Source organism: Martes martes (assembly GCF_963455335.1).
Source record: "Martes martes genome assembly, chromosome: 12".
NCBI classification, from domain to species: domain Eukaryota; kingdom Metazoa; phylum Chordata; class Mammalia; order Carnivora; family Mustelidae; genus Martes; species Martes martes.
This window is the reverse complement of record NC_137900.1, coordinates 6,406,088-6,432,752: the sequence shown is the minus strand read 5'-3', so window position 1 is coordinate 6,432,752 and position 26,665 is coordinate 6,406,088. Positions and strand designations below refer to the sequence as shown.

The 26,665-nt window shown below is 42.1% G+C and overlaps 1 protein-coding gene across 1 annotated transcript in view; it reads right to left on the bottom strand.

Moving 5' to 3' along the window:
- GLIS3 (GLIS family zinc finger 3) overlaps nucleotides 1-26,665 on the bottom strand; it is a gene marked incomplete at both ends in the record, with an annotated part of 427,960 nt that overhangs the window by 339,870 nt on the left and 61,425 nt on the right. The gene's annotated exons all lie outside the window — the stretch shown is intronic.

Here is a 26,665-nt window from a genome sequence, read left to right as displayed (position 1 = left end):
GCCTAACGGTAATGAGTTGGGAGCTGACAGGACCTTCTAGCCCACCGAGGCCATCAGGTGCCCATATCAAGGAGCCGACACAAGCAGTTTCTCCCACTGAGAATTCAGAGCGAACTCTATGTGTCTTAGATTATCCCAAATCCTGCTGTACAGTAATTCTAAAGCACTTTCTAAAACTTCAACAACAGACAGCTCTCTCTGGACCCAAGTTTCGGTAGGGTACACGATAGAAAAGTTTTTATAACAAGCAATGCAAGAAGGAGTGAGTGAGGGACTGACGAGTGAAGGAGGATGTGTCGTCTGTCACGGATTATGGCACAAAGGGCATCGTGTGTGCTCCGCACAGGGAGGGGTGGGGGAAGTCTCTACGAGGCAAACGCGGTACTTCTCTGGGCAGCACGCTCAGGCTATGCAATACTGACCCCCACTCTCTGTTAGAAGGACTGTTAGCTCTCTGCAAGCAGGGCTGTCGGAGTCAGGGGTCTTACTCCCCCATGCCCGCCCAGGCCAGGCAGAGGGGAGGAGCGCAAACCCATCTGGAGCACAAGGGCTGATGGCCGTAGTGCAGGACGGGGAGGGCTGGATGGCTCGTCGCTCTTTCAGCTTCCCGCAAGAAGTTGAAAGTCTGAATTCTGATATGCAATCCTCTCACTTCTAAATGTTAGCTCTGTTATTTTTTTTCTTAATACTACATAGAATTAACAAAACACAGCTGCTGCACTCCACATTCTGCCATGGACTCTCCCTTCCTAACCTCCAACCTAAACCTGTCTACGTATCAGTAAGAGCTCACTGCCCGGGTTTTTTGCCTGAGCTTCAAGTCTGGCAAAGGACGGGAGGAGGGAACAGCAAATCAGTGTCACTGAAGAATTCACCCACGACGGAAGGGGCAAACCAAGCATGGCTTTCAAGGGCTGAAATTCCAGAAAGGGCTCATGGAATACAAGTCCTAAATGCCCTGCACAAGTCTGCTCCCACCTCACCCCGCACTGTTTCCTCCTATTTTATCGCCCGTATTCTCAAGCCCCCACCAATGTGCCCCTAACTGTTCTTATTTATTAATCATGCCAGATAGGTCTTCTTTTCTTTTTGTAAATAGTTTCAAATCCTTTTTGAAAAGAGGTGGTAAGTTTCAAATAAATAAATAAAGGCTTTCATATGTTCATGATATTATAATTATAGACAAGTGTATTACTATATTTAGGATCTATAGAGTTTTAACACAAGGAATGATTCCTGAAGGGTGAGATTTTCAATAAATGTTACTGAAAAATTCTATACCTAAAATTCATTATTGGAAAATACTGAAATAGCCTTATTTCAATGATTTATATTCTTAAACCTTTAGCAAGAGACAGAAATCTTAGTCTGAGCCCCTAATTAAAACACACACATACACACACACATTCCTATAGAAAAATAAACTAAACATTCCTATAAATTAAAAAAACGAACATTTAGATTTCCACATTTATATCTTAGTTATAACCCTCATATTTTTATACATTTGGACCTCTGCAGGAAATGCTACATAAGTAGGTGAGACCATGAAAAACTTTTGGAGCAAGGATATCTCTCCAGAAGAAAAATCAATTAAATAATAGTTGGTCCTTGTAAAATAAAGATAAATACAAATATGCAAAATATAAAGGAATAACATGTGAATTTCTTCATATTACAATAAGAAGCATTTGAGTTCTTATTACCAGGAAATGAAACAGCCCTCCCGTATCGCATCTACTTAGAAAACACAACCTGGGAACTTCAGCACAAATGTACTGCTTGGACAGCCCCAGGAGAATACACAAATAGATAATTTTCAATTCACTGATTTAAATTTTTAAAAAATGAGTTCCAGAAATTCTGATGACAAAATGGCGTGCAAAAATATATATATAAATTCTTTCAGCTTAGAATATTTAATTCCTAAAAGACATAGGGTGAAAGCACACATTCTGTTCTGAAACAATACCTCAGTAAGGATCAAGAGAGAGAGAAAAAAAGAACTGGATTATAAAAAAAAAGATTAGTACCTATATCATAAATTATCTGATATTTTTATATTCTTTTAATGCATATGCTAAACAAGCAGATGCTAAGTCTGTAAACTGTGAATTAAGCTCCCTTTTAAATTAATTGTTCCTTTGGAATTAATAGCATTTAAATCTTGTGCTGTGGTTCCTTCGTCCGAGATGCGTGTGCCAATCTCTTGTCCAGGTTCCCCGGCTAGGTTCCAGGAGGCAGTAAACATTAATTTCATTTCTGATTATTTAAGGAGTCATTTGCATCCTATTTATACACTGGCATCTGACCTAACTTCATATTAGGTTCTTCCAGCATGAGCCCTCAGGCCTGCAAGGATCTCTACCTGATCATCTTTGCAGCAAATGTGGCCAGTGATGTTTGGAGAGGTGAGATAACTCAGGCCGAGGGGACAAAGGAATGAGAGCCAGAGAAGAACCCACCAACACCGATGGCTCTCCCTACGTACCTGGGACTTGTGAGACCAGCATTCCTTCCTCCTTTCAAAAAAGCCAACAGTCCAAACAGGAAGCTTCCTCAGAAGTTATTTCAAGGCCTTTCTAAATAGACTCCCTCTGTTCCAAATCTTCTCCTGTTAAATGGACCTCAGAATTCTTCCATCAGAACCCATATTCTTAGCTATAAGCCTTCTAACTAAAGGAAAATGCAGCTAAGAAAGAGAGTATCAAAATCTGTTAAGGGAGTCACTCTTTCCAACACAGAGGATGAGGATTTGACAGCAGCTTTCTAGAAGGGCAAAGAGGGAGACAGATTTAGGGCACTGGGCAGGGGAGTGAGGAGATGCAGGAGAAACAGCTTCTCGGCAGCTCTGAAGTTCACTAGACACCGTCTCCAAGTCACAAATAACATAGTAGAAAGTTGGACCTCCAGCTACTGAAGACAGTTGGCTGTGGTTTTTATATATCACTGGAGACACACACATGAACATACACCAAGTTCTTAACCATGACAGTCTCCAGCCCTGAAAAACAGCAATGGCCATTTGTTGTTCTCTGGAATGGCTAGAAGGATCTACTCATCTAGGACTATGCTTCTGACTCTTGGGGTTCTACCCAAGTGTGCACTCTACATTGTCGAAGCCCAAGCACGTTTCCCCTTAAACAACTCCCACGATATGGGGAGAAGCCCCGGAGGAAATGAAGGAATGTAGCAAACACACACTGAAGTTTTTACATCAAAACCATGCATTGTGTTATCCACATTACCTGTCTTTTCTTGCATTAATAACACCATAAAGGAGGTATCATTGTTCTCATTTGGGGGACGAAAAAACCTGAGCCACAGGGAGTTTCAAAATTTGGTCACAGTTGCAGATAGGAAATGAGGTAGCAGGGCTGAAACCCAGGGCTTCTCCTTTTTGTGAGCTAGAAGAGTCTTTACATTGAGGTATCCTCTCTGAGGTCTAACACCGCCAATATACTCTCCCTAACATAAAGCCAGAGTTCCTTGGTGCTAACTTGAAAGACTCAGGGAGCTATCGTTGCCGGCAGACAACTACGGGTGTACTGAACGACAAACGACCTGTAGAAATCTCTGCTCACAGAACCAAAACAGCGCAGTGGAAAGCAGACTCTGGCCCTTTCTTTATGCCTGGGTTATCTCAGAAAATGACCCAGGACCCGAATTTGGGTGGTACCTTTAGTGGACTTGTCAAAAAGAGAAAGTCTTAAGAAAGTAACACATACACAATGTGGAAAACTGTGGAAATACTTTAAAAGTCAAAGAAGAAATTAATAATTACTCATAATCTCACTGCCCAGAAACAATCATAGCATTTTAGGTTATTCTCTCTTTAGACTTCTCTGTATCTATTCATATTTTATAAAGATTTGTTTTCTTTCTTTGAGAGAGAGAGAGAGCACGAGTATGGGGCAAAGGGGTAAAGGGAGAGGGAGAGAGAGTCTTAAGCAGATTCCATGCTGAAAGGAGTAAGATGGAGGACATTAGGAGAAGGAAAGGAAAAGTGAATTGGGGGAAATCAGAGGGGGAGACAAACCATGAGAGACTGTGGACTCAGAAACAAACTGAGGGTTTTGGAGTGGTGGGGGGCTGGTGGTGGTATTAAGGAGGTATTATGGAGGGCACGGATTGCACGGAGCCCTGGTTGTGGTGCATAAACAATGAATATTGGAACGCTGAAAAAATAAAATTAAATTAAAAAAAAAAAGATAATTAAAAAAAAAAGACACCATGCTGAGCATGGAGCCTGAAGCGGGGCTCAATCCCACGACCCTGAGATCATGACCAGAGCTGAAACCAAGAGTCAACTGACTGCACTACCCAGGTGCCCCATGTATCTATTCATATTTCGAAAGCATTCCAGCCTACACCTTATATGAAGTTCTGTTCACTTAATGTATATTAAAATTATTTTAACACTTCTGAAAGAACTACTTGTACACTTAATTTTAATATTTCACCACAGAGACATCACCAGTTTGCTTAACTTTTCCTTTATTGTTGTGCATTTAAGGTAGAGATGATTTTTCACTAAAATATATATATATATATATACTGCAAAAAATATTATATTCACATTTATTTTACTGTATTTCAAATTATTTTCTTAGCATCGATTTCTAGAAGAGGTGTTGTTGGGCTATATGAGGGAATGAGAGGCAACACACCGAATCCTTGACAGCATGAACACCCCCTAGTCAGCAAGCACACAGGGACTGGTCAGAAAAGATGTGGCTTATAAACATTTGCTAGGCTGTACCAGACTTTACCAGTGGATAGCGTAAATGTATCTTAAGTATTTTGCCAGCCTTCTACATAAATATGGTCCCCAAAGCACACGATGAGAACTCCAACCTCAATGTATTCTGCTTATCCACTGAGTATTATTTTCTTTGCCAATTTGATAGGCTTATGCAAAAAAAAACAAAAAAAAATCACCAGTGTTTTCATTTATATTCCCAAATTCAATGAAGTCAAGTATTCTCTAAAAAGGCTTATTTCAGGGCACTTGGGTGGCTCAGTGGGCTAAGCCACTGCCTTCGGCTCAGGTCATGATCTCAAGGTCCTGGGATCGAGCCCCGCATCACGCTTTCTGCTCGGCAGGGAGCCTGCCCCCCCCCCCCAACACTGCTCTCTCTTCCTGCCTCTCTGCCTACTTCTGATCTCTCTTTCTGGCAAATAAAAAATAAAATCTTTTAAAAAAAGGTTTAAAAATATAAAAAATGAAAAGGCTTATTTCCAGTTTATTCTTTGTATTTGAGTCTACTTCTGTTTTTCTTTCATTTGTTCATTTGTCTTTTAGATTCCACATATAAGTGAAATCAGGTGGTATCTGTCTTTCCCTGTCCGACTTACCTCACTTAGCATAATACCCCCTAGGTCCACCCACACTGCTACAAATGGCAAGATCTCATTCTTTTTTACGGCACCATGGCGTTCCATTGTATATATATACACCACATCTTCTTTATCCATTCAACTATGGATGAATCCTTGGGTTTTTCTATATCTTGGCTATTGTAAATAATTCTGCAATAAACATAGGGATGCACGTTATCTTTTTAAATTAGTGGTTTTTAGGGGTTTTTTTTCCAGGTGGTTGCCCCAGGAGAGGAGTGAAGGGATGGGCAAAATAGGTGAAGGAGATGAAGAAATACAAACTTCCAGTTATCAAATAAGTTATGGGGATGAAAAGTACAGCACAGGCAACAGGGTCAACAAAACTGTAACAACCTTGTATGGTGCCAGATGGCAACTACACTTCTCATGGTGAGCATTTCATAATGCATAATGTATATATAAATTGTCGAATCACTATGCCGTACACCTAAAGATAATATATGTCAACCACACTTCAATCAAAAAAAATTTAAAGGTTTATCTCTTCACTGTGAATGTTCGCTTCATGATTCTATTTATCTGTTTGTTGGCAGCTGATGCCTTCGTTTCCTTTTCATAAGTTGTAACAATAAAATAAGATAGGAGAGCCAGAGGATCCAGGCACATTCCAGACCTAGTCCCTACCACTTACTAGTTGGACCATTTGGGGCTCATCACTTCTCATAGACTAAAAACTCTCCATTTTTGGTTGACATAGTCAAGAGAAATTTTACACAGCCAAGTGTAGAAAACAGATCAAAGCAATGGGGTTGGGGCCAAAGTGAGGGGCAGTTCCTTCTTTTTTTTAAAAAAAAAAAAGATTTTATTTATTTATTTCACAGACAGAGATCACAAGTAGGCAGAGAGGCAGGCAGAGAGAGAGGAAGGGAAGCAGGCTCCCTGCTGAGCAGAAAGCCCTATGCGGGGCGCGATCCCAGGACCCTGGGATCATAACCTGAGCTGAAGGCAGAGGCTTTAACCCACTGAGCCACCCAGGCGCCCGGGCAGTTCCTTCTTAATGCACCCAACCCACCTTCCCCCCTTAGCTTCCTGACCACCCTGGAGAACCCTAGTGTCCTGAAGAATAAAATAAAACATCACTGAGCATGCTTGTTCTTAACCTCTCTTTCAGCTTCTATGAAACCAGCCTTTCCCAGGTTGCAAAAGGAAAACACCACCAAGCCTTGGTGAGTTCAGGAACCAGCAATCTCAGAGACATAGTAAGAAGCCTTCACATGGAAAATATTCCTGGTAAGTCTGAAGGTTTTGGGTCCCCCCCACCTCTTTCTCTTGCTCGAAGTGCAGTTGGTACAGAGATTTTAAAAAAAGGCAATACTGAATAAACTATGTGACAGAAAGACAGGTCTTTTCCAAATGCTGAATGTTTCCAGCAGATGTATCAGCCATTCAGAATTCACAAATTCCCATCACAGCTTGGGTCCTGGATGAGACAAATCAAGGTGAAATATTTCCTCCTCCATTCTTCCCGCTCAAGCAGAGTCAAAGCACATTGATTATCACTACCTTCAGGGAAATATAGTGATTTATGGAGTGAAGCCAGCAATCAGTATGTTCTTCCTCAAAAGCCCCACATTTCAGTAAATCTTTTCATGGGACTGTTTCTTAAAGATACGTTCCTATGTCCAAGTGAACTAGAATGACCCTGGTCAGTTGCATCATGAAGATGAGTAGGGTGGCCTAGACATTCACACAAGGGGATCTGAGGGGTGGTGGCGAAAGACATCCCTGGCCCCCCAAATTCCTGTCTCATAACTGATTTTGCCACAGTTAGAATAACTAGTCATTCTAAGTCACTTCTCTAAAAGATATCCTACAAAGTTTAAAAAAAAAAAAAAGTGGCATAGCAGAGATAATGTGAATGAGTGTCACTTATTAACAACCTCTAGGTTGAGTAGAGATCAGAATCCTAAGGCAAAGAGATGGGATAAAGAAAAGCTGGGGAGGAGATGGAGAGGCATAGAAAAATCTGGAGCTAGGAGCATCCAGTGCTGAGATTGCGGAAAACAGGTAACTGTCGAGTGTTGTTGAATTTTACGTGTCTCAGGGTTTTGCCTAGAGTCTGTGCTACATATACCTTAGGTATTCCAAAACGGTAAGTGCAAGTAGCTCATGTCAAAGGTATCCCAGTGTAACTACGATCAAAAACAGGAAAATATAAACCCAAACTTTCTAAAGAAACCCAGAAGGTCTGACACATCATTTTCTGGGGTACAGAGTTCTTCTTGACATATACTGATCTATCAGAAGTCTTTCACTAAAGACATTTTTCAGTTATATAACCTCCCTCCATTATCCATTAATAATATTTCTTAAAAATCACTAAGAAAAGAAACAAACATCTTTCAGCCTATCTAGCATAAACACTAGTTATTAAAATAAACTTAAGAATCTGAAGATGAGGTCTTACTATTTGGGTTTTTATTTTACAGTTTCTACCAACTTAAAAATAGACATTTAAAGACAATATGAATTCTTTAGGGCTGTAATTACCAGGGCTTTTTGTTCTACAACTTGGCAAATAGCCATTCTCGCAATCACAAAAAGTCACACTTCAGTCTTAGTTATGGATGGTGCAATAATTCACACCTTGGACATTGTTTCGCCTCAGTATCTTACTGCTTCATTAAAGATGTTTATATTTGGATAGTTTGCAAATGTTTAGTATGAAAGACAGAATCCAAATGTGCGAACCAGACAAGAGAAACTTACTGGCAATTTGAAAGCATGGAGGCTATTAATAACAAGCAAGCCAAAAAGTTACTTCTTTCACTGTTTAGAAGTTTGCCCTGGAGACATGCATGGATTGTCTTTAAAATTATTAAGGTACTACCTAAAACAATTTGTCATCAAATTATAAAATACACGCAAGTAGTCCCCAGCTTTCAAAGGTGTTCTGTCCGAAAATTCCCTTATGTAGGGTGGCTATACACCCCTGTTTATCCGGGATAGTTCTGGAGTATTATTAATACACCCTCTTCCACTCTCAAAAGCACTCAGTTTGGATGATAAATTATTTGGAAACCCTATTTATTACATCTCTCTAGTTTTTAACCTAGAATACAACCTCCCATAGAGAGAGAAGAAATGTAAGCCTTTTTAAAAACCATCATTTAAAATTAATTTCTAGCAACAGAAATGAACTACTCATGTCACAGCATTTCTATGAGAAAGTAGGCTTGAAATTTAAACTTGACATTTCTCCATGAGCTCGCGTCATTTTCTTGGACCTGTAACAGCATTCTTTTTGCCACTTGACAGATACCTGATTTAGAGATTCCTTTGGCTCCAAGTTACCGATGGTTACCTGTTCAAGCCGAGCTGCGGGGTCAATGCGGAACAGAGACAGAAATCCAGGGAGAAGGGCCAAGATGGGGCAGCCTAGAGGGCCACGCATAAGGAGAGGGTGCGGATGGAGGAGAATGAAGGGCAAATAGTTATGGGGTGGAGTGCCCTACGAGCATGATCCCCAAAGCTACTTCAGTCCTTGGTCAGCAATAACCCCAGCCCACCCAGACGCCTCCTCCCCTCCTGCCTGTAGAGTCACAGAGGAAAACAAGGTCCGTCTTCACCCTAGGTCAGTGGGTATGCGTAGGGTGTTTAGCTGCTCTGGGCCTCGGTTTCCTCACCCCAACAAGGAAACCCTTACATAAATTTTTGGGGAAAAGACCCCTCTCGTGTAATTTTTCCTACTCTCCCTGCCTGAGGCACATTAGTAGCCTTAAACACAACAGCCATACCCTCCCCCTACCTTATATGCAAGGCCTTAGTGTGCTAGGGTGGCAGGAGGCCAAGAGCCAGTGAATGAAATCTCAAAGTGACATGTTTAGATTTACCTGAGGACAGACGCCGGGTGGGCTCTTCTACCCCAGGACTGCCACCATTGCCCCGGCTGTCCAGAATGTCACTCTCTATTCTTGAGGGAGGGAATAAGGGGACTTAGAGTGTCCTTGGATGTTGCAACAGAGTGTCCACGCCCTGTAGAGAAGAAGCAGGTCAAGTCTGCGACTACAGGGTGGTGGCAGTCTGTTGCAGGATGAGTACACGCCTGGCCATGAGCCATCCTGCAGGTGCCTTTGCCTGACAGGAATGAGCAGGGTTTCGGGCACGGCTCCTCTCCCAGGCATCATTCAAACATGCTCCCTTAAGGATCGATGGGGACTGTTCTGGCCCCGTCCGTCTCCCAGACACCGGGGCAGACCATGGACAGCCCTCGTGCCATGAGGACACCTGTTTTTCCTCTGGTCCTCCTTGGTCCATGAGGCCCGCAGTCACTACCTGAGGTTCCCTGCAGCCGTCTGGATACTCTGCCTGTTCCTCCCAGTCCCTCTGAGCTCTGGTAACAGCAGGGGTTCCAGTCTAACGGTGCTCCATGGCATCTAGGCTGATCCAAACACTATAATGAACGTCTGTCCTTTTTGCCTGGCCGCCACCTGAATCTCCTTCCTGGCTGGAGAAAATTTCCCACCAAGCAGAGTCCTCTCTCCCTCTGTAAACGGAAAGCACCATATTGCATGCCCGGCACGTGCGGTGATCTTGCCATTCTTCCCACGAGGCGTGGAGTCCATGTACTCCTTGAATCTGTGCTGGGCCATGCAACGCCCTTTGGCCAATGAGACATTCGCAAAAGTGACCGAGCAGGGGCTACAAAAGTGGTTAGGCACTGGGGCTTATTGCCACTGGGAACCCTGTGATTCCCACATGAAGAAGTCTGGGCTAGCAGCCTTGAGATCAAGAGGCCACAGGGAGAGGGGTTCTGTCCCAATTATCCCAGGGAAGGACTCGGAAGGACACCCTAGGCCATCCAGCTCCAGCTGAGCCAATCCAGATGAGAAAAATCTCTCAGCCAAACAAGAGAACTCTGAGAAATAATGAACATGCATTGTTTTTAAGTGACCCAGTTTTGGAAACTGTTATGTGGTGACAGCAACTGATAAAGCAAGTTTAGCTTTGTGAAGATGCAAATGCATCCACTTTTAAGTGTATGTATGGTGAGCTCTCACGTGCCAATGGGAAGAGAGGGAGGAATAAAAAGGTTCGAGTAAGGACTGGGGCATGGTGGTATGGTTGTTGGTTTTGATCCGAGTTGTCGAATTGGTGCCACAATTTTAAAAATTTGAATTCAACATGGAGCTTTAAAGAGAAATTCAGTGAGTGTTGGGGTTATTTCAACCATGACAGTCCAGGGTTCCATGAAAGCAACACGAACCATATCGCTCAGAACTTCTGCCAGGAACCCCCTTTCTACACCCAGATGTTTCCATGCCACTCACTGTTGGTTTGATAGATTTCCCAAGCAAAGACTCCATGTCTTTTTCATTAACTTAATTAGCTTCATTTTCATTAACTTAATTTAGCTTCATTTACATGGTCTAGCACACTACCGGAGGAAGCAGCAGTCCCAAATCAATCCATGAATTTTCATCTGAGTCCTGGCTCCTTTATTCCAATCTGTGTGACCTCATAAAGTTCCTCTATCAGTTTACACCTCAGTTTCTCCATTTATAAAATAATGGCCTAATTAGATTTATTTCAAAGGTCTCTTTTGGACCCAACTTTTTTTATTATGTTAATTTATCTTTTTTTTTAAAAGATTTTATTTATTTATTTGACAGAGATCACAAGTAGGCAGAGAGGCAGGCAGAGAGAGGGGGGAAGCAGGCTCCCCAGTGAGCAGGGAGCCCGATGTGGGGCTCGATCCCAGGACCCTGAGATCATGACCTGAGCTGAAGGCAGAGGCTTTAACCCACTGAGCTACCCAGGGGCCCCTATGTTAATTTATCTTAAAAAATTTTTTTAAATAATACTTCCCAAATCACTTTCAACTAGACCAGCTTTACATGCCAACTGATTAGGGAGTTCCTTCTATTTCTTCCTGCCTTGTCAGGCTCCTGACATTTACTTTGGATCATTTATAGGTTAGTTTTTTACATGTCTGACTTTCTGTTAGTCCTTGAGGGCAGAGAACTCTGAAGGATTCTTCTAATACACTGCTGCTGCCCATCATAGTAGGCACTTTAATTAAACTACAATTACATTAAAACCAACTGTAGTTCAGATTCGAATGACAAATTTCAATACCTTTTATTTTTATTGCCATAGGAAATCAATGGAGAAAATGAAAAGTTTACCTTCTGGTTATAAAGTAAGCCCTGGAAAAATTTTTAACTCAGGTCATTTATACTGAAAACACCAGTTAACAGGAAATAGTATTTATATATAATTAACCACACATTTCAAATCAAAGTATAAGTTATTACAGCCAACTCTTGATTATCCTTGGCAATGTGGGAGGGCATGGGGTAGGCACACTTGTAGATAAATAGTATCCAATTTACATCTAATCTTAATTCAACAATAGGGACCCCTTACATTCTTATGTGAAGATGCAGGACTGCACAAGGAACTTGTTCAGAAGAAAACTGAATACAAAGCTTATTTCATCCATAAAATGAAATACCATGCAGCAATTACACAGAAGAAAAAATGTAATAATATAAAGATGATCCTATTTTTCTTAGCAACTACATTAGAATACCCTGAGCCGGGGCGCCTGGGTGGCTCAGTGGGTTAAGCCTCTGCCTTCGGCTCAGGTCATGATCTCAGGGTCCTGGGATCAAGCCCCGCATTGGTCTCCCTGCTCAGCAGGGAGCCTGCTTCCCCCTTTCTCTCTCTGCCTGCCTCTCTGCCTACTTGTGATCTCTCTCTGTCAAATAAGTAAATTAAATCTTTGGAAAAAAAAAAAAAAGAATATCCTGAGCCCAAAGAGAGAACTGTTCTGCAGTAAGCATGATCTATAATGCATTTGCCTGAGAGAGTGAGGGAAGCAAAGGGCGAAGGAGGGAGGGAGATGAAGCAGAGCAGGAGGGGAAGGGAGAGAGAAAAGAAAGGACAGAGCACCCCAGGTTGGCACTGCACAGAGGGCAAAATATCCATGGATGCAGGAGCCCCTAGTTGGAGGTAAGGTCTGGAGAGACTTGGGACCACAGACCTCTCTCCTATGGATACTAACTCTTCCCTGCAGAATCTTTGATAGGGTTTATAGCACTCTGAGTGCTTCTATGCAAATAGATTATTTGGAGGTGAGGCAGGGAATGTGGAAAGGGACTGAGGTTGAGCACTGTATTGCATGGTAGAAAAACAAAATTATATTCAAAAACATTAAACATATGGGTTACAGTTATAGTCACTGACATAAAAAGATTTCCAACATGTATTTTTACAAAAACAACTTTATAGAAGTATAATCCACATACTATAAAATTCACGCATTTTAAGTATACAACTCAATAAATTTTAGTAAGTTTACCAAGTTGTGTAACAATCACCATTATCTAGTATTAGAACATTGCCATTACCCCAGTAGTACCCATGGTGCCATATAGCTAATCCCTGTTCCCAACATCAACCCTGGGCAAATACTAATCAACTTTCTGCTCCACTGATTTGACTTTTTGCACATTTCACACAATTGGAATCACACTGTGTGATCTTCTGTGCCTGGATTCTTTCACTTATTATAATTAATTTTTGAGGTTTAACTACAATAAAGCATGTTTCAGAATCCATTCCTTTTTACTGTTGAATAGTATTCCATTACATGGATATACCACACTTGCTGTTTATTCTCCAGCTGATGAACATCTGGGCTGTTTCTACTTTCCAGCTATTATGAATAATGCTACCATGAACACTCATATGCAATTCTTTATGCTAAAATACCAACATGGATGTGAAGATGAGGGGAAAAGGTTGTAGACAAGCATCAATTCCAAGAGCTTCATCTTAGAAATTAGGATGCATCATACTATCAATCATTTATATATCAGTCAAAGTCCCAAAAGGAAACAGATGACATATTCAAATTGGGATAATTCGAAGAAGTTTTAATAAGGGAATTAAATATAAAGGTAACAATGGAACCAAATAAGGAAAGAGTCAAGAGATAAGAGTCTGCCACCTTGAATGCACACTGGTGCGGCCCCTGTAGAAAACAGCATGGATATTCCTCAAGAAAATTAAAAATAGAATCACCATATGATCCAGTAATTCCACTCCTGGGTATTTACCAAAAAAAATATGAAAACTGTAATTCAAAAAGATATTTGTACCCTTATGTTTATTGCATTATTTACAATAACCAAAATATGGAAGCAACCCAAGTGTCCATCAATAGACAAATGGACAAAGAAGATGTGTTGTGTGTGTGTGTGCGCACATATGTGTCCACATATGTCCACATGTGTGGACACATATGTGCGCGCGCGCACACACACACACACACACACACACACACATACATATAATACAATGCTATACAGCCATAAAAAAGAATGAAATCTTGCCACTTGCAACAGCATGGATGGATCCAGAGAGTATAATGTAGAGACAAACACAAAAAAGACTCTTAACTCTGGAAAAGAAACTGGTCATTACCAGAAGGGAGGTGGGTGGGGGGAAGAGGTGAAGTAGGTGAATAGGATTAAGAGTACGACGGTGGTGAGTACCAAGTAATGTGTAGGATTGTTGAATCACTATATTGTACAATGATGTAACTAATATAACACTGTGTGCTAATTACATTGGAACTTTTAAAAAAGAGCTTGCCATCTTGAGAAGAAAGCGCCCTTCCGTCAAGAAGAACATTCAGAACAAGGTACACAGGGACAGAGCTATGTGAATAAATCCTCCTTCCTCACTCCTCTCCTTCCCTCTGATCTCCCACAGGGCTTCTCCACTGGCCACGTCCAGCTGGAAGACAGAGACGGAGAGGCCATTGACATGGTCCATACAGACCAGCCTTCCTGGGCAGAGAGCAGGTAGAGAAGGGTGGAGAATGCATAGGGAAGAATAATCAGTGTACATACGTGGTGCAGTGTGTCAAAGTTAAATTGGCAAAGTTTTCTTCTTTCTTTAATAATACGTAAGATAATGGTGTATCTTCATTTGTGAATATTTGATTTGATGAAGATATGATCCCAATTTGGTAGGAATCATTATTAATAATAAATGTTCATATACACATGAAAAAAATCTGGATGTATATATCATGTTAATGGGGGAGTTTAAAAGGAAACCTTCTTAGCAATGTTAAAATTTTCTGTAATGTTAGAATTTTTTACAGTGAGTATATCCGATTACCAAGACTTAGATCTTCCTGGTTTCTGAACACCGAGCCTTGTTTTTATTCTTCAAACTTCCTTTCCTTCCTACTAACTCCCCTTCGCCCACAGTGTTTTCTCTAACTGATACAGAATATGGACTTCTTAGATTTAGAATGTGTTTTATTAAACACATGTCATACAGAGGAAAGACTTAATAAACAATTCAATTAATAAATGAAAGTGACTTGAAGCTAGTTGTGTAATCACTGATCACACTGGTGATCTCATAGCCAAGTTACAAGGAAATTAAATACCACAAGAGAAAATCCTGATGAATCAGAGAGAAAAATGAGGAGGAAAAAAGGAGAATAATAATTCTAAAGCAAAAGAAAAGGTTAAGATGAGATAAAATGCAATTTTTCTAAAGAAGGTAGAAGTAAATAGTTAAGATTTTTTTTCCTCTAAAATATGTATTATTTACATCCAAGTCAAAAATGGACACAATCTTCTTTTTCTTTTTAGAGATTTTATTTATTTGAGAGAAAGAAAGAGATAGCAACGGAAAGCATGAGTGAACACAAACCAGCCATGAGGAGAGGGAGAAGCAGACTTCCACTGAGCAGGGAGACCAACGCAGGGCTCGATCCCAGGACCTAGGATGACCCGAGCCTAAGGCAGATGCTTAACCAACTGAACCACCCAGGCGCCCTGACATAATATTTTCTGATGAGCCAAAAAGAAGTTCCAATAATAAACATTTACAATGACAAAGGAAACTAAGTTTTGAAGTGATAACGAAAAGAGTCCAGAAATGATGCTCTTGAAATCAGTTTCCCATAGAACGCTCCAGAACCTGTCTGCCTTCTCTATCCACACTAAACCTTCACCATCATTCAGTGCTATTTTTTTTAAGATTGATTTACTTATTTTAGAGAGACTGTGGGGGGAGGGGCATAAGGAGAGAATCTTCAAACAGACTCCCCACAGCAGAGAGCCTAGAGCCCGGACACTCGGGCTTGACCTCACAACCCTGAAATCATGACCTGGCTGAAATCACAACCTCAACGAACTGAGCCACCCAGCTCCCCAGCATTCAGTATTGTTTTATTTAGAATATTATAAAATGCCAAGAAACACCTTTCAAAGTTTATTGAGACGAGCCATGGGTTGATAATATTTTAATAACATGTAAAAGGTGATACCTCAGTTTTTATTTTCTAATTTATAAAAATTCTAATTAAAAAAAATTTTCAATTCCATAGTATTTCAGGGACAGGATGCATCAAATAAATCTTTTGTGAACAAGGGTGAAGAGTTAGCATAATTTATAACATCATTTATATGGGAAAATGCATTCCAAGTTCTGAACAACCAATGTACAAACAAACTTTTGGAACCTGACCCATTCCTATCTTAAAAACTGCCTGTACTGGTTTCAACCTGTGAACTTACCAACACTTTGGTCAGGGTTGTTAGCAAAATAGCTCAGTTGGCTCATTTAACTATTCCATTCCACTTACTCATTTGTCCATTCATTCACGCGTGCATGCGTGCATGCGTTCAGCAAATATTTATTGATTGCCTACTTTAGCAGGGCACTGGGCTAGAAGTGAGATGATAGGGACACAGAGTAGAATAACACAGGGTCCTGCCAGCAGGAAACAAACTTCTTAGCAGAGCGAGCAAACCAGCAACTCAACTCGAATGCACTGTGAAAAAAGTAAAAGAAATATAAAGGGGAAGACGTTCCAAGAGAGGTCAGTGCCCCGGAAAGCAGCAGCTCGGTGTGGGCAGAGAACGCAGGAGACCAGTATTCGGAAGAGTGCAGGGCAAGACCTGCGCTGGTGGAGAATGAGGCTGGACCTGTGATCACGAAGGAATTAACAGACCATTTCAAGGAAGAAAACCCATATTTTTTGGCCCCTGTCAGCCAACCTCTGATGATGGGTTTCAGCATGCAAATGAGATGTTTAGGTTTATATTTTGGTTAGCTCATTCTGGTAACCCTGCAGAACTTGGGTCAGCAAACTACAGCCTGTAGAATTTTGTGGCCTTCAAGCTAAGAATAGCTCTTACATTTTTTAATGGCCTTTTTAAAAAAGATTTATTTATTTATTTATTTATTTATTTATTTATTTATTTGACAGAGAGACAGAGATCACAAGTAGGCAGAGAGGCAGGCAGAGAGAGGGGGAGGCAGGCTCCCCGCTGAGCAGAGAGCCCAATGCCGGGCTCGATCCCAGGACCCTGAGACCATGACCTGAGCCGAAGGCAGAGGCCTAACCCGCGGAGCCACCCAGATGCCCTTTTTAATGGCTTTTTAAAAATCAAACAAGAGTAGTATTCTGTAGCACATGAAAATTCAACGAAATTCAAATTTTGTTGTCCATAAGGTTTTAAGGGAACACAGTCACATCCATCTGTCTACACAGCATCAGTAACTGTTATTGCAAAGGCAGAGTAAGGATGGAGACTGTGTTTACTACCTGCCCCTTTACAGCTTGCTGACCTCTGATACAGAAGATGGATGAAAGAAGAAAGACCTGTGCCAGGGCTTCTGGGACTGAACAGACCAGCTGAAAAATGACCCAGGGCTGAACTAGGGTTAAGTGGTAAGCGGGACGGAGTGAGTAGGGCAGTTTCAGGACACAGGGTGTCAAATCAGCAAGGTGCATGGATGAAATCAATGGTCGTGTCAGGAATAATTTCAGGTTTCAGTTTTGAAGAACTAGGGGGCGGGGGGTTATCTATATCTGAGTGAGTAAGAAGACGCAGGACAGATGGATGGATGAGGTGCCCTTGAAGATATTTCTGTGGAGATGTCCTGGAAGTAACCGGATGCAGTTGGAGGCCGGCAATGTAGGCTGCAATAAACCCTCACCCATTTCACCTCTGTACACTAAAATCCACAAATCACTTTCCACATGCCAAATATTGACTTTGTTTCCTCGGCAGATGAATGAATATTCTGAGTAATCATGTGGTGACAGTGCTTATCAGCCAGATGTTCAGTTCTGGCTATAACAGCAGCATATTCTCACAATGCGTACGTGATTGTTTGATTACTGGGGTATATTACACTTTGGGTTGACTATTTTATTAACCAAAAGAAAAAAGGCAAAAAGAAAATGAAAATTAAGGTGTTGACACTAATGCTAAGAAATATAAGTATCATTAAAGTCAGAAATTAGTAAGCATGTCCAGATAGTCACTGGATTTAAGTTGATGAATACAAAATCCATTAGGAAGGAAAAGCAGCAAATTAAGGAAAACAGGTATACATTGGGGAAATACCTTCTGGTTGAAGATAATATCTAAAAAGAGAGGTGTCATTAGGGGTTCTATAACCATTTTCTCATACACATATCCCAATGCTTCTAGAGTATATTTGACTTCTGTATGTGTACAACACATTTTCGCAAACTCATTTTTCTAAGAGTAGGAGACTCCCTGCATTCATCTGGGAGCAGAAGCAGAGAAGATAGAGATGATAAAAGTAACCAAAGAGAATAAAAGGAACAAGAAGAAAGGGTTGCATTCTGAGGAAATCAGTGCTTACTGGTTAGGCCAGGTTAAGGAGAGCCCCCAAAAGAAACTGAAGTAAGATGCCCTGGGAGATGTGCAGAGAACCAGGGAAGTTAGAGATACCACAACAGAAGGGAGCTGATACCCAAGGAGTCAAGTTTTGAGAAGGAGTAAGTTATGACTACTGCAAAGACAGCAGCCACCACTGTCTCTGCCTAAGATGCTCTACTCTTCCATCCTCTACTCTACCCCACCTCTGCCTTGGGAACCTCTTTTCCCACTCCTCATCATGTCATCTAAATGTACTGATCCCACCCATTGCTCCAAAGATGGACCATGACCAGCTTCAGTCAATCGTCAACTGGGCCAGAGTGACTGATGGGTTTGGGGATGAGCAGACACACAGCAGAGACAATGGGAAGCAGAGAGGTATTTGCTGGGGCTTCTGAGAAAAACACATTTGCTCCGTCTTCCCTGGAAGGTTTAATGGTTTAACGTGAGGATGTGAAGTCTGGAATGGCTTGCAGACACTGCCGTGAGAGGGGAAAGTCTAGAGCTGGGGGTGGAAAGATTTGATGCTTTCTGGTCACTACAGCTAAGGCAATCTATAACAGAACCATCTGGAAAGGGGATCTTAAATGTGTTCAGGAAAATCTGCAACTTAGTTTTATTTCCTATACTGTTACTGAAGACATTTTTTGAAATGATCAAGGTCTTCATTCTGGAAAGAAGAAAGCTTAAGGAGGCTATAAATGAGGGTCTCCCCAAAATTTACAAGACTGGCCAAAAACAAGATCTCATTCACCAAATTTCACTATACAAAGACCAGTTGGCATCCGCTAACGTTAAAAGAGATTTACTTTCTATGAATAAAAATGATTGTTTCCAGTAGAAAGTTATGATCACATAGTGGACGTTTAAAGAAACCACCATATTTCCAGACCTTTGAGGTCTATGAAATAAGAAAGTACTTGATCATCTCTCTCACAGCATGTCGCTGGGATACCAGAACCATGGGCCTCACACCTCAAATTCTCAGGTCTAATGAGGAGTTCGTACCATCCATAAACGAAATGATATATCTGTGAAAAATGTAGAACTGTGGTAACTGCCTGAATAAAGATCTTTGATAGATATGAACTCTGGGTCAATTTACACCAAAGCTGAACAGTTTAACTGTCTATTGAAATGTGACCTGTCAAATCTGAGTACAATTGAGAGATTAACCCAGTTTTCACATTTCAGTGTAGATACGTGGCATGTCGTGCTGGGAGGAGAGTGGGAGGGGCTAAATCCTTGATACTGACAAAGGACAAGTATTTGACACCCCCATTTGGACATTCACGTCCATGGAAACAAAATACATTTTTTGTGGATCCAGAGGAGCTGGAAACAGATGAAGACAACTTGCCTTTTGAAAATTAAAGAACTGTAGACCAGAGGGCATCTAAATGTCATCATATTCCTTCCCTACCTCCCGGTCACACTTCCTAATTCATAATGATAGAACCCAGTTCAATTCTGTGATCTAATCCCAAACCACTCCTCATGCAGAGCCCTGCATGCTCCAGCCATACCCTCCGTCTTCCCTCCCCCCACCTCACCATGGGGAGGAGAAGCAGCCTCTGCCAGCCTTGCCTAAACTCTCAGAATGCAAAGGATATATTTGCAAGAATTAAAATGTACATTTTCCCCCAATATGCTCTTACCTCAAAACAGTGCTTTCAAGTGATTTAGAAGACAGGTGACAAATCTGGGAGGATCCATGATTTTTTTTTCCCTGTTTAAAGTTAATAGTAATAGCTAACATATTACAATGTGCCTTACACAGAGCAAAGTCCTTATGAATATCGTTCCATTCAATCATTGCAGCAAATACCATGACAGAACCATTCTTTTTCTCATCACACCTGCATTGTAGGTGAGGAAATGGCAGCACGGAAGGGATACACAGGTTGCCCAAGACTACAGGGTCCCAAGGGGCAGAGGCGGCCTTCTGCGGCCCATGGCTGTGCCCTTCACCGTCACGCTCCACTGTCTCTGAGCAGGGTAGGAGACGAGGAAGCACAGAATGATCATTTAAGATCACTTTTAGGTCAGTGATTCTAGGACTCTAACTTTGATTTATCTGGCTGAGGTGAAGTACTTTCACCTCTACGGCCACAGAAATACAATATGTACCTTGAGCAAAGCCGGCGGCAATGACAAGGCGCTCAAAACAGCGTTTAGAGTGTGGGACTCAACAGCCATCCCGCTCGCCAATAGCAAAGTGACTTCTACTCCACCAACGTCATGTTACCCTCTTTGCCTGCCAAGTGCAGGCCCAACCAGGCCTACAGTCTTCATTTCAGCCCAGTCCCCGGGGAGAAAAGCTTCCATTTGTGAAAGCAGATTCTTGGCCCACAAAAGGAATCTAAGAATCTAGCTGATTTCTAAAATATAGCTTCTTTATATGACTAGCAGCACGCGTTCCCCCGAGTGAATGACAAAAGGAGGTATGGCTCATGATGGGGCGGAGATGGAGGGGTGGCGAGCATTTTTTTTAAAATTTCGAGACTGCAATGACCGTGGACAACTTCTGTCTTCGAGACGCCCGGCTCCCTGCTCCTCAACCTGACGTCAATGGAAAGGAGAGTGCGTGAGAGCCGTGTCTCTGAGCAGCTTCCAAGAGTGGTCTTAAGAACATAAAGTCTACTAAGTTGCTCAACATGGTGTAGACTGAGTGTCTGAGAACGAGTACGCTCTTCTGCTTGCGCTGGAGTGGGCAGGATGGGAAGAGGCCGTTTCTACTCACGGCTCTTTTGTGAGTGGCGATTATGCAATCCAACCATGTCCCCATGCTCCTTGTAAAGTGTGAATCAAATTTTCTGTCAGGGAATAGTATTTTCCACAGTCATGTAGAGAATCATTTGAAAAACCCTGGTTGCTTGCCAGTTTTTTTAAAATTCTGATTCTATGTGACAAGAGAATGTGTCATTTTTTGCCCAAAGCTCTCTGTCAATCTCCACATGCCGAGAGACAGACCTGTGGGTGGCTGCTTCTTGGTGACACCAATGTCCATGTGAATCCAGGGCTAGAAAGCCTCCAGCTTCTATGATAGTCCTTCCCGTAACTTAGGCTGTCAGAATAGGAAGAGATCTGGTTCCCCAGCTTCTCTGATGGTACACCCCTTCAGGTAAAATACTACTGGGCATGCCCTTCATAAATGTACATTCATTTTTATTTAGGTTATGTACCTATGTTACTGGTCCCTGCTAGTTACGTTATAAAACATACACAAAAGTGCCACTTCTAAAAGAGGAAAATAGGTAAAACTGAAATTGGTTGAAAAATAGGTAAAATTATAGAAGTTCTAAGAGCTTTTTCTAGACTAAAATGGATGCCCATGCTCCATGCTGGAGACCCTGATCTAACTCTATCTCCCCATTTTATAGATGATGACACTCAACCCAAAGAGGTAAAATTAATTCCAACAGGAGTCACTGAGTTCACTGAGAACCCACATACCCGGACCTTAGACTGGTGTCCTTCTTGAAGGTTGTCGCCGTTAGTTTGTGTGACCTCCTTTGGGGCATCTATAAGCATAGGATGTGTCTGGGTTTTTCGTAATGGCTGGGAATACTCCTGGCATTAATGGTGTGGGCTGGGGACACCAAATATCCCAGAATCTACCGAAGAGTTACCCACACGAGGACTCCCCTACTCTAAGTGTCAATAGAGGCCCTTTGGGGAGCAACCCGCTCAAGACAGGCATGCTTTTCACAGCAGACACATCATCAGTAACAAGTCTGTGTTATGCTCACTGCACCAGCCGTGCTCTCGAATCCTGAAGTCCAAGTCTTGGATCCCTGATTCCATTTCACTTTTCTCCACAATATTAATCACAACATTTGTCAAAGAGAGACTCACGGCTAGAGCCTTTGTACAATTCCTATCATTTTATGTTCTGCTTTTCTGGAGATTCTTAACCTTGGTATGGCTGATGTTTGGTGCAAGATAATTCTTTGCTGGGAGCGGGGGGGTGGGGGGGGTGGGCAGACCTATGCGGCACAGATGTTTGAGAGCGTCCCTGATCTCTATCCACCAGAATCCCCTAGCATCCCTCCATGACAATCACAATGTCTCTAGCCACTGCCAAAATCACCCACGACTGAGAACCACTGCTCTAAGACTAAGGCTGCCAATAAGAAATCGCATAACAGAAAAGCATAACAGACATGAGACATCCCATCACCACACCTTTAATTTTTCTATCACTGTCAGTCTACAGCATGGCGTGAAGACGGGAGACATAGTTCACACAACATAGGGAAGATGATCTGTTTGGCTTGGTATCTCCAATCCAGTAACAATGCCTGGCACGTAGCAGGCACACCTTAAGTATTTACTGACTGAAAAGAGCCTTCGTTAGAGCAATACATACCTTAGTTAACTCAAGCCTTAATAAATGAGCCTAATTCCAGTAACACAAGCCCCAAAGACCTTCTTGAGAAAACATCAGAAAGTACCCATTATGACAGCTTTGTAATATATAAAGGATTTGTGGTGTGGTTAATCATTCCATCTTTGAACAACCCAACCAGAAAGTAACCATCAGATTATCATGCCTCTTGTTATCAGTGAGGTTCGGCATCCAATTGCCTTCCCTATTTTGCAGTGGCCTTAGTTTATCTTAACGTCCTTCTGTATTATCTGGGAAACCATTTGAATTGCCAATCTGAAAACAGGGCTGTGCAACATGCTTTGAATTAGAATAGAATTTCAAATTTGGCCTGCTTAAATTCATATCCAGCAAGCTATTTATGACTGCTAAGCAGGGATTTTTTTTTTTTTTTTAAAGCAAACTTCAGTGAGCTGCCCTGGGGATTTTTTTTTCTTATGTTGGGATTCTATAATCCAGAAAACCTAAGTCTTTAGTTTAAAAATAAGCAAGCCTCCCTGGAAAATAAAAGAACCTCCAAACACAGAAAGAAATGCACCCCTTATCCTGCTAGTCCCACGAGGGAGGATACCTGCAGGCCCCGAGCACTCTCATCTTGATGTAGCCTCACTTCCCAGCCCTGTTGCCCTTGGCTCTGACCAAGGCAGCCTCCTCAAGGTGTCATCAACAAGCTACAGGCCATCTTGCCTTTGGACATTCTCTCGCATTGGCCCCCCGCCTGGAACAGTACCCCAGTTCCCTCTTCCAAGGTGAATCCCAGCAGTTACATTCCTTCACTCAGGAAGCCTTCTCTGATACCTCCAGCTCTCCTAAAAAGACCATCCTCTCTTCAGAGTTGCTACCACACCCTTCCCCACTTAGCCAAACCTTGTCTTCTAGGTTTGGCTATGGCTTCCTATAGGCCAAACTGGTCCCCCCAGTCAAGACTCAATTCCCTGAACATCCATGCCATCCACGCCCCGCCAGCATCTAGCTCGATTCTGGTCCTGTGGCCAGTGCTCAAGGAAAACTTGTTCACCGTGCTATTTTAGATTGTCCTAAATATATGAATCTGTGCCTGTTCTTTCTGGACATTTCTTTTGTACTCCTTGTGATTTATATAAATGCAAGGTCCACTTTGGCCCTACTCTTAACAAAACCCACAAAACAGATTCTCATTGGGATGGCTGTGGGCAGTGGGTTTACCAGCAGGCTCCTAAGACAGAGCATCCCTAAGGAGGTTTCATTCACACTCAATGCAGAAAGAGACCCACCACCCCCTGCCACCATCCCCACTCATCCCTTGATCTCTATGGAGAGAGACACTATGTTACTAACTGTCTGCTCACAACACCAGGTGGTGGGATAAAGGAGTATGCAGCCTTGGTTAAAGTTAGCTCTTAGGAACAAAGGTCACTCATGGTAGGAATATAAAATGGTGTAGCAACTTTGGAAAACAGTTTGACAATTTCTTAAAACATTAAACATCACACTCATTAGGATGGTTCTATTTTTTTAAAAAAAATTTTAACAGAAAATAATAAGCATTGGCAAGGCTATGGAAAAACTGGACCCTGGTGTACCCACTCTGGAAAACAGTGTGGAGGTTCCTCAAAAAACTAAACACAGAACTACCCTATGATCCAGCAACTCCATTTCTAGGTAGATACATAGAACAGCTCAAGGCAGGATCTCAAAGAGTTAACGTGCACACCCACATTCATAACACCATTATTCACAATAGACAAAATGTGGAGGTAACCCCTGTCGATTTGCAGATGAACAGATACAAAAAAATGGGTCATATATATATCATGTATATATGTGTGTCATATATATGACATATATGTTGTATATTTATGACAACACTGTAGAAGTCCACTTATATGGGTACCAAGATTAGTCAAACTCACTGAGCCAGAAGACAGAATGATGGTTTTCCAAGGCTGGGAGGAAAAAAGAATGGGAGTTTCTTAACAGGTATAGAGTTTTCGTTTTGTAAGATGAAGAAGAGTTCTGGATATTGGCTGCATAACAAATATGAAGGTATCTAATACTACAGAACTTTCCACTTAAAAATAATTAAGATGAAGGGTGCCTGGGTGGTTTAGTCAGTTGAGCACCTGACCCTTAACCTCAGTTTAGGTCTTGATCTCAGGGTTCTGAGTTCAAGCCCCACACTGGGCTCCACAGCAGGTATGGAGCCTAGTTAAAAATAAAAAAATAAATAGAAATAATAATAAAGATGATAAATTAAATGTCCTGTGAATTTTAACACGATTAACATTTTTTTAAAAATTTGATTCAACAATCCCACTCCAACGTATCTTCCCAAGAGAAATGAAAGCATACAGCCACAGAAAGATCTGAACACAAATGTCCACAGCAGCATTATTCATAAGAGCCAAAAAGTAGGAACAACTCAAATGTCTACAACCTGATAAAGAGATAAATAAAATGTGGTACATCCACACAATGCAATACCATCAAATATAAAAAGAATTCAATACTGGTACTTGCTACAACATGGATGACATTTGCTAAGTGAAGGGCACCTCGGTGGCTCAGTCGCTTAAGCATCTGACTCTTGGGTTAGGCTCAGGTCATGATCTCAGGGTCATGGGATTGAGCCTCACATGGGGCTCTGCCCTCAGCAGGGAGTCTGCTTGGGGTCCTCTCCCTCTCCTTCTGCCCCTCCCCACCCCATGCTCTCTCTCTAAAATAAATAAATATCTTTAAAAAAAAATTGCTCTGTGAAAGAAGTCAGACACAAAAGACCACATTTATGTGATCCCGTTTGTAAGAAACAGCCAGAAGAGGCAAATCCAGAGACAGAAGTAGACTCAAGACCGCATGGAACTGGGAGCGGGGCTAGGAAGCAGCTATAAAGGCACACGAGGACTCTCACTGGGGTGACAGACATGTCTCAAACTGGATTATGGTTGCACAATTCTTTAAACTTACCAGAAGTCACTGCAAGTGAGCGAGCTATATATGAAATTACACCTCAATAAAAAAATTAAGTATAAAAACAAACAACAAGGGTCACTGATGTGCTTTCTTCATGGACTGACATCCATCTCTTTTCCCACCATGTTTGAGCTTGAGGAGTTTCCTCTAATGGGCCACAGCTTTGCTTCAAAACCATACGTGGGGCTGACTACACCTTGGAAACAGACGGATCATCGGATCCATTCATTCATTCAGAAGGCAAATATTTACCGAGGCACGATGCTGGGTACTTGGGGGCAAAACCAGAAACGAGGCAGATGTGGTGCCTTGCAGTCCCAGGGCTAAGAGTTACAGACATATGAGCAGGCAAAACAGAACAGTGTGACGTGGTCTACAACACAGAGATGTGCAGGTGGGACCGGACACGCCGGTGGGGCACCTTAGCTTGAGGTCAGTATCAGGGAGTCCTGAAGAAACTCACTCTCAGCTGAGGTCTGAAAGGCAAGTATGGAAACAAAGGGGAGGCAGGGGAAGGGAACAGTTTTCTGTGCGGAGGGAACAGCAGGTGCAAAGGCCCAAAGGCAGGAGAGACGGAACACTTGGCGAAGGGGCACTCTCCGTCATAGTGTGACAGGTGAAGAGAAGGAAGAGAAATTCTAGAAAAGCAAACGGGTCAGACCATAAAGAGCCTCACAAGCATATTCAAAATGTGCCCTTTATCCTTAGTGGTATAGGGACATGATGAAGTGCCTTTAGCCAGTGAATAAGAGGATCAGACTCAGAGTCTGGTGGACACAACATGCAGAGGAGTCAAAACCAGAAGCAGGAAGGTTCAAGAGGAAGGGGTTACAGACTGGTGGCAGGCTGGGCCCAAGGAGAGATAGAAGCTGCCATGACAAATGTTATCTGCCTCCCAGGAAGTGACTTATCCTCACGCACCTTCCCCTCATTCCTGTGTAGACCTCAGAATAAGATCTCAAGTCCTCCTGGAACTAATCAGGTTAAGGCATTTACTCTAGCCCTCTTCCTCCAGCTGCTTCTGTTGACTCTGACACTGGCTGTGCTGTGCCCCCCTTAGCCTGCCTCATTCCTATTTGTTCTCAATGTCTCAGTTTAGAAACCCTTCCTCCAGAAAGCCATCTCCGACAACCCAGCCACACCCTAGGCTAGAGCCTTCCTCTACGTGTTCTGTTTGAAACGTGCTTACTCCCTACACAACATTTATTGTGTATTTCGGGAGTGCGAGTTCCTATAGACTGACCTG